This window comes from Panthera leo, chromosome B3 (genome assembly GCF_018350215.1).
Source record: "Panthera leo isolate Ple1 chromosome B3, P.leo_Ple1_pat1.1, whole genome shotgun sequence".
NCBI classification, from domain to species: domain Eukaryota; kingdom Metazoa; phylum Chordata; class Mammalia; order Carnivora; family Felidae; genus Panthera; species Panthera leo.
Genome location: NC_056684.1, coordinates 59,801,013 through 59,809,423, shown reverse-complemented (window position 1 = coordinate 59,809,423; position 8,411 = coordinate 59,801,013). Strand labels below are relative to the sequence as shown.

Genomic DNA, 8,411 nt, shown 5'->3' with positions numbered 1-8,411 from the left:
GGATGGATTTTTATCTTTCATTTTTCCTTATACTAAGTACATTTTTCTTCAAAAGGGAAAAAAGTCTATATGAGCCAAACACAGGATCCATCCATGGGCCACAAATATTGTTTTATGGTTTCTGGGTTAACTGAAAGAATAACTTTTGAAAAGATATGGGGAGTGGGACCCAGATCCCAAATGGAGAGACTTGCCTCAGCTGGAGGAGGGAAATTACATTTTCGTGTGTGGAGTCATCAGACACTGAAATCTGATGTTTTGTTGGGAAATGCTGCATTAGATATCTTTGAAACCGTAAAGTCAAACAACATGAAACTTGAGAAAGTAGTTGTGACTTTACAGCTTGTAGGTGACAAAGAGCCAACAGAGACAATAGGAGACTTGTCAGTTTGTCTTGATGGGCTGCAGTTAGAGTCTGAAGTTGTTACCAATCGTGAAACTACATGTTCAGAATGTGTTTCACAGACTAATGATGTCTCCAGACCCAAGGATGAAGCAAAACCACATCCAAATGGATCAGATGAACCTGAGGATTCAGGGACTGGTGAAAATAGGAAGGTCAATGGGAATAATTCTCCATCACTCTCAAATGGCGGTTTTAAACCTTCTAGGCCTCCCAGACCTTCACGACCACCTCCACTTACCCCATGTAGACCAGTATCTGTCAATGGTTCACCATCTGCCACTTCTGAAAATGATGGATCCAGTATGGGCTCTCTGCCACCAACAAATATAAATGCATCTGAAGGAGCAACATCTGGATTAATAATTCCTCTTAGTATATCTGGAGGCTCAGGCCCTAGGCCATTAAATCCTGTACCTCAAGATCCCCTACCATCTGGCTGGGAGCAGAGAGTGGACCAGCATGGGCGAGTTTACTACATAGATCTTATTGAAAGAAGAACAATGTGGAATAGACCAGAACCTCTACCTACTGGTTGGGAACAGTGGGTTGACAACATGGGACATATTTATTATGTTGACAGTTTCACAAGAACAACAACATGGCAGAGGCCAACATTGGAATCCATCCGGAACTGTGAAGGGTGGCAGCTCCAATGTAGTCAGCTTCAAGGAGCAATGCAGCAGTTTAACCAGAGATTCATTTATGGGAATCAGGATTTGTTTACTACATTGCAAAATAAAGAATTTGATCCCCTTCTTTCCCTGCCTCCTGGATGGGAGAAGAGAACAGACGGCAATGGTAGAGTATATTTCGTCAACCACAACTCTTGTATTACACAATGGGAGGACCCCAGAAGTCAAGGTAAATTAAATGAAAAGCTCTTACCTGAAGGCTGGGAAATGAGATTCACAGTAGATGGAATTCCATATTTTGTGGACCACAATAGTAAAACAACCACCTATATTGACCCCCACACTGGAAAATCTGCTCTAGACAATAGACCACCGATAGCCTATGTACGGGACTTCAAGTTCCCATACTGTCTTAACAACAGTTTTGTATACATGTGTCGAAAATCAAAAATTCAAGTTCATGTTCAGTATTTCTGGTTCTGGTGTTAGCAACTTGCGATGCCACAGCACATAAAGATTACAGGGACAAGAAAAATGTTGTTTGAAGATTCGTTTCAGCAGATAATGAGCTTCAATTCCTAAGATCTGCGAAGACGTTTGTGGGTGATTTTTCCAGGAAAAGAAGGTTTAGATTATGGAGGTGTAGCAAGAGAGAGGTTCTTTGTTTTGTCAAACGAGGTGTTGAACCCCATGTATTGCCCGTTTGAAAATGCAGGGAAGGATAACTACTGCTTGCAGATTAATCCTGCTTCTTACATCAATCCAGATCACCTGAAATATTTTTGTTTTATTGGCAGGCTTATTGCCATGGCTTTGTTCCATGGGAAATTCATAGACACAGGTTTTTAGTGTTTTTTTTTTTTCATTCTATAAGCATATATTGAACAAACCACTTGAACTCAAGGATTTAGAATCTATTGATCCAGAATTTTACAATTCTCTCATCTGGGTTAAAGAAAACAATATTGAGGAACGTGGTTTGGAAATGTACTTCTCTGCCGATAAAGAAATTTTAGGTGAAATCAAGAGTCATGATTTGAAACCTAATGGTGGCAATATTCTTGTGACGGAAGAAAATGAAGAGGAATATATCAGAATGGTAGCTGAATGGAAGTTGTCTCGAGGTGTTGAAGAACAGACACAAGCTTTCTCTGAGGGCTTTAATGAAATTCTTCCTGGAAATATTTGCAATACTTTGATGCAAAGGAATTAGAGGTCCTTTTATGTGGAATGCAAGAGATTCATTTGAATGACTGGCGAAGACATGCCATCTACCATCATTACACTAGGACAAGCAAACAAATTATGTGGTTTGGGCAGTTTGTTAAAGAAATTGATAATGAGAAGAGAATGAGACTTCTGCAGTTTGTTACTGGAATCTGCTGATTGCCAGTTGGAGGATTTGCTGACCTCATGGGGAGCAATGACCACAGAAATTCTGCACTGAAAAAGTTGGGAAAGAAAACTGGTTACCCAGAAGTCATACCTGTTTTAACCGCCTGGACCTGCCACCCTACAAGAGCTATGAGCAACTGAAGGAAAAGCTGTTACTTGCTATTGAAGAAACAGGATTTGGATGAGAGTAACTTCCGAGAACTTGTGCCACCAAAGGACAAGAACTTATTTGCAATGTTTGTCCTTTTCCTTCTCTGCTTGTTGCACATCTTGTTGTAAAATTGGGCTGTGACTGTTTAGAGAGTTATTTGAGTGTAAGTAAATTAATGTTATCATTGAGATTTATCTCCCAATGATTCTGGATTTCTACTCCATGTTTCCAGAAATCAGATTGCAAATGACTAGTCAAAACTTACTTAACATGAGATTTAACACAGCAATGAAATCTGCCTTGTCTTATTCCACTAGACTGTTACCTTAGCAACAGTTTTGTATACATGTGTCGAAAATCAAAAAAAAAGAAACTCCATACTTATTAAGGGGGCCATCACTCTCCACTCCTCCCTAACCCAACTCCTGGCAACCACTGATCTATTTTCTCTATGAAGCTACCTATTCTGGAGATTTCATGTAAATGGAACCACATAATATGTACCCTTTCCTAGCTGGGTTATTTTACTTAGCATATGTTCTTGAGATCCATGCATGTTGAAGCATGGATCAATACTTCTTTTTATGCCTGAATAATATTCCATTGTATGGATATACCACATTTTGTTTATCTCTTCATCAGTTGGTGGACATTTCAGTTGTTTCCACATTTTGGCTATTGTGAATAGTGCTGTGAATAGTGCTTAAAAAAAAATACATTTTTTTTTAAGTTTATTTCTTTTGAGAGAGAGTGCACAAGAGGGGGAGGGATGGAGACAGAGGAGAGAGAGAATCCCAAGAAGGATCCACACTGTCAGCACTGAGCCTGATGCAGGGTTCCAACTCACAAACTGTGAGATTATGACCTGAGCCAAAATCAAGAGTCAGATGCTTAACAGACTGAGCCACTCAGGTGTCCCCCACTTTTTTTTTTAAGTTTATATATTTGTTTTTAGAAAGAAAGAGAGAGAGGATAACCCATTTTTATATTTGCTTTTCCTCCTTCCTGGTCAGTGTGGGAGACAGAATGGTGTGGGAAGAACCTGGAAGCCATGAGGCCACTGCAATAGTCCAGGGGAAAGGGGGAACCTTGGAGATCTGGACTAAGACAGGGATAGACAGAAGAGGCTATATATGAGAGACATGCAGAATTGGTGACAGTATGAGAGAGACAGGGCCATGGTGGACAGGGGAGGGAAAGAGGATGATACCAGAGCTTTAACTTAAAAGCAGTGTTTTAAATTGGTGCCCTGTCTAGGGCCCAAACATTTGATAATTTTTATAGCTACCATATGAATAATTACTATGTTAATAAATCCCATGTAAGTCCAGCCACTTGTGGGGACAAGTATTTCCAGGTTCCTAAAATCAGGGCCATACTTAAACTTTGTAGAGCCCATGGGCAAATATTTTTTGCAGGGCCCCTGTCTAAATATAAATTGGAATCACCCAAAATCAGCATGTCAACACTACTCTGGCAGCTCAGTCTTTCAGGAGGCCTCAAAGAACTATCACCTTGACCAACTGGAATAATCTGTTCACCAGGCCATTTCCAGGAATCTGATCCTGGTCACATTGCCCAGGGACAAACCCATAGATATGAGTTCTAGAGTTCCTCAGGGCATCTGGTTAATCCCATGTCAGGAAGGAGTGGCTATGGAGAGTCAGAGTGCCTCAAAGAGGTAAAAACAGAGATTGGGGCTCTGTGGAACCAAGTCCAAGCTGGACAGCACTGCCAACAACCACCAGGGAGGGATTTAGAAAACTCTGAGGAAGGCACCTCTGAGGACCTCGGAGAGCCTTACTTGTCCAGGTCTGAGGGTGGTAGAACCCAGAATGATCTGGGATTAATGTGAGCTTTGGGCAGGGGAATAAGAGGTGGAAACCAGCATTTGTTTTGGGTGTGTCCTACTTTCCAAGCACCATGCAAGACACCTGCTTCATTAGATCTTTATAAGCACCTTGTGAGATAGGTACTATCAAACCCATTTTACAGATGAGGAAACTGTGTCCCAGAGAGATTATGTGACTTCCCTCAGGTCATCCAATGGTGAATCCAGGTTCCAAAATGTGTTCCCTTTCTCTACTCCATGTGACTGCCCAGAAAGGATCTTGCCTTTTCCATTTCCACTAGAAGGGCATGTACTATTTCTCTACAAACAGTATGTATGTCACTCTTATCTTTTCTGTAGTTGCTGGACCTTCTCTAGCTGACTGAGTACATTCCACACTGAGTTTCTGTGACTGGGTTTTAGCCATGGCCCAAAGCCCCCTCTGATCTCTTGACAAAGGAGTAAAGTTTGCATCAAATAATTCCTTGGCTCCTAAACCCCTGTTGCAGGATCTAGGACTCCACCTGTGCCTGGCAATCCCCTGTCTGTCTGGGAAGGTTCAGCTCACATGTGGAATGGACTCAAGAAACTCCCTAAAAAACAATTTAAGCCAGAGGAAGAGTCATTAGGCTAGGTGATAGAAGGTTTATTCAGAACCTGACAGGAAATCAGCTAAGATCATTCTGCATAGTCTGTGGTGACATAAATGATTATTCTAGTTTGGCTTGTCATTGGCTAGGACAGTCTTTGGGCAAAAATCATTAAGGCAAGGTGTGGCTGTTCTCTATGGCTGACGAAATCCTGCACCTAGGCAAGGGGCCAGGCAGGAATTTAAGCACAGCTACATGGCTTAACCATTGTTTGAACACTTTCACCAGAAGCCCTGAATGAGAGATGGCTTCATCTCTTGAGAAGTGTTGGCTTGGGTCAGGTAAGAGCTTCACTGTTTTACAGGCATCTTGGTCTCCTTTGTGTGAGCCTCCATCTTTTTTTCTGGACCCATTATTTATGATCCCATAAGTAACTACAAATGAATCAATAAAATGGAGTTGCTGTGAAGGCATAAATTCAAGATTTACATTAGAGGGAGGAGAATGGGAAGTCCCATTTCCTTATAAATGTAGCATCCTGAAAGAGAACATTTGGACAGTTTTTAAGAATCAGAAAATGTGTCCTGTGACTTGAACAAAACCTCAGGACTAGGGCAGTTGAGGTACTGAGTGTAACTGAGTGTAACATCAGCCCTCGGCCAGAAAATTACTCACAGTCCCCTGAAAATGACACTTATGATCTTGAGAAGGGGTAAGGAAGATACCTCCCAGAGGGGTTTAACATCAGGACAGACTCGTTTCTTCTTTGGGGGTAGTTAGCCCAGGATCTGAAAGTCAATGCCCACTCTCAACTTTTGACCTATAGCAAATAAGGTTATAGATATGAAAACCAGGAGCTAAAAGGAGTCTGGTTTCTAAGGAACTTGATAGAACAGTAGCAACATTTCTGGATGAGAATGACTTCCAGATTAACTGACTCCCTAACACTAGTCCCAAAACCTGGCCATCCAAGTTACAATATATGGACAGGGCATCTGGGGTGGATAACTTTATTACATCAGCCCTAGGAAATACCACACATTTCTATTATAGTTTCATGCTTGGTTGGTTGATCTGGATAAAAGGACAATGGTTTCCCTTGTTGGCTTGTGTTCAGCTGCTGCAACAGAAACCAAGCCTGGGTTATTTGACTTCATCATGGCATGAAATCATGGGCCTGTAAAAGGAGTAGAGATGATGAAGTGTTATGTAAGGTTTAGGTCTCAAAGTCAACAGAAATGGGTTTCAGGTTTCTGGGCTGACAATGCAAACAAGGGAGTTTTGGCATTCCAGAGGCAGGGTTGATGCTACCTGTATGGCCAGTCCAACCAGCAGCACGTTCTCAGAGGTACTTCCCTAGTGCCAACTCAACTATTCCAGTTTGGGTCTGTAAAATGTCAAAGGCATTTTGTCACGGTGGTTGTTCTTACAAGGCAGATTAGTGCAGTGGTATGGGATTCAGTCCAAGCCTTGGAGCTATCTTGAGACTGGATTACTACAGGATTCTCAAACCTGAGTTTGAATTCTGTCCCTATGATTAGCCTGTGTCCATGAACAAATTACATCCCTTCTCTAAGCTTCAAATTCCTCATCTTCAAAGGGGACACGATAATAGTACCTCTTGACAGGGTTGTGAGGATTATAGGAGATAATTCTTGAAAGCTCTTGGCTCATTGCTGGGCACAGAGTCAGCTCTCAATAAACAGAAGCAATTATGACTATTTAAAAAGCATATGTCTGCTCAATGGGGTGCTTCTCCTTTCTTTCCTTCCTTGTTTTTGCTGAAGAAGCCCCTGGCCAGGTCTACAGAAATTGACCAGTCAGTAATGTACTTACCCAATAGCCCATTTCATTCCACTTCTGGGTAGTTTGGCCACTGTCCAAATGTAGTTATCTGTGGTAATTACTTCATCAATTGACTCAGGTTTTTTGGTAATGAAGAAGGCAGGACTATTTGATATAATAAATAAGGAACAGTGAAGTTGTTTGTTGAATAACCACAAGGCTGGGTTCAGCATCTGGAAACAGCTGAGCCTTGCAAGGCACTCAAGTTACCCCGCAAAGTTTTTTGCTGAATGCAAAACAGTGATGATAACTTATGTTCTCTAGTATTTGTTTTTATCTTAGAGAGAGAGGGACAGCATGTGAGTGGGGCAGAGGGGTAGAGGGAGCAAGAGAGAATCCCAAGCAGGCTCCACACCCAGTGTGGAGCCCAACAAGGGGCTTGATCCCACAACCTTGGGATCATGGCTTGAGTCAAAGTCAAGAGTTGGACGCTCAAACTACTGAGCCACCCAGGTGCCCCCCATGTTCTCTAGTTTTTTAAATTCACCTGTCACTTGACTGAGTGAATGTCCCTGATGTCAGGGAGAAAAAATATGTTTTTTTTTTTTTAATATGTTAGTGTTTAAAAATTATCAGGGGCACCTGGGTGGCTCAGTGGTTGAACATTTATCTGACTCTTGATTTTGGCTCAGGTCATGATTTCATGGTTTAAGAATTTGAGCCCCTCATTGGGCTCTGAGCTGGCAGTGCAGAGCTTGCTTGGAATTCTCTCTCTCCCTCTCTCTCTAGCCCTTCCGCATGCTCTCTTTCTCTTTCTCTCAAAATAAATAAATAAACTTTAAAAAATAATTTATCATAGTGTAAATGCAATAGGGAGGATTCAAGTTAACAAAAATAATGTGTGTCTTTAAATTTACAGATTGGCTTTACTATCTTCTCCCCCATTAACTAACAGCTTAAATTTACAGATTGCACTTAAAAGCCACTTGTATGCCATTAAATCCCATTGTGGCCCTCAGGAAAATTATCTGTGTATGCCATATTGACATATTCAACACATCTCAAACTAAATTCATTTTTCTCTTTAAACTTTCTCTCCTTCCCAACTACACGTTTCTTTCAATAGTGTTACCATTTTAATCTCCAAACGTAGATATCTTGATGTGATCTCTGATTCTTCCACCACCTTTCCTGTCGTCAGGAACCACCTGGTCATGATCTCACAGTTCGTGGGTTTGAGCCCTGTGTCTGCTCTGGGCTGACAGCTCAGAGCCTGGAGCCTGTTTCAGATTCTGTGTCTCCCTCTCTCTCTGCCCCACCCCTGTTTGCACTCTGTCTCTCCCTCTCTGTCCAAAATTAGTAAACATTAAAAAACATTTCTTTAATTCTTAATTATCTCATCAACTTATGATGTGAGTACCATTATTTTTTTTCAATATATGAAATTTATTGTCAAATTGGTTTCCATACAACACCCAGTGCTCATCCCAAAAGGTGCCCTCCTCAATACCCATCACCCACCCTCCCCTCCCTCCCACCCCCCATCAACCCTCAGTTTGTTCTCAGTTTTTAAGAGTCTCTTATGCTTTGGCTCTCTCCCACTCTAACCTCTTTTGTGAGT

The 8,411-nt window shown here is 41.6% G+C and overlaps 1 long non-coding RNA gene and 1 pseudogene across 1 annotated transcript; one reads left to right on the top strand and one right to left on the bottom strand.

Moving 5' to 3' along the window:
* The first annotated feature begins 216 nt into the window (after positions 1-216).
* LOC122221206 lies at positions 217-2,790 on the top strand (annotated as a pseudogene).
* Positions 2,791-6,039: 3,249 nt separating this feature from the next.
* Positions 6,040-6,951, bottom strand: LOC122221205. The gene is made up of 3 exons (XR_006203130.1): positions 6,842-6,951; positions 6,317-6,392; positions 6,040-6,182 (listed from the first exon to the last, which is right to left on the bottom strand). It is a non-coding gene; the product is annotated as an uncharacterized LOC122221205 (long non-coding RNA).
* Between the last annotated feature and the right edge of the window lie 1,460 nt (positions 6,952-8,411).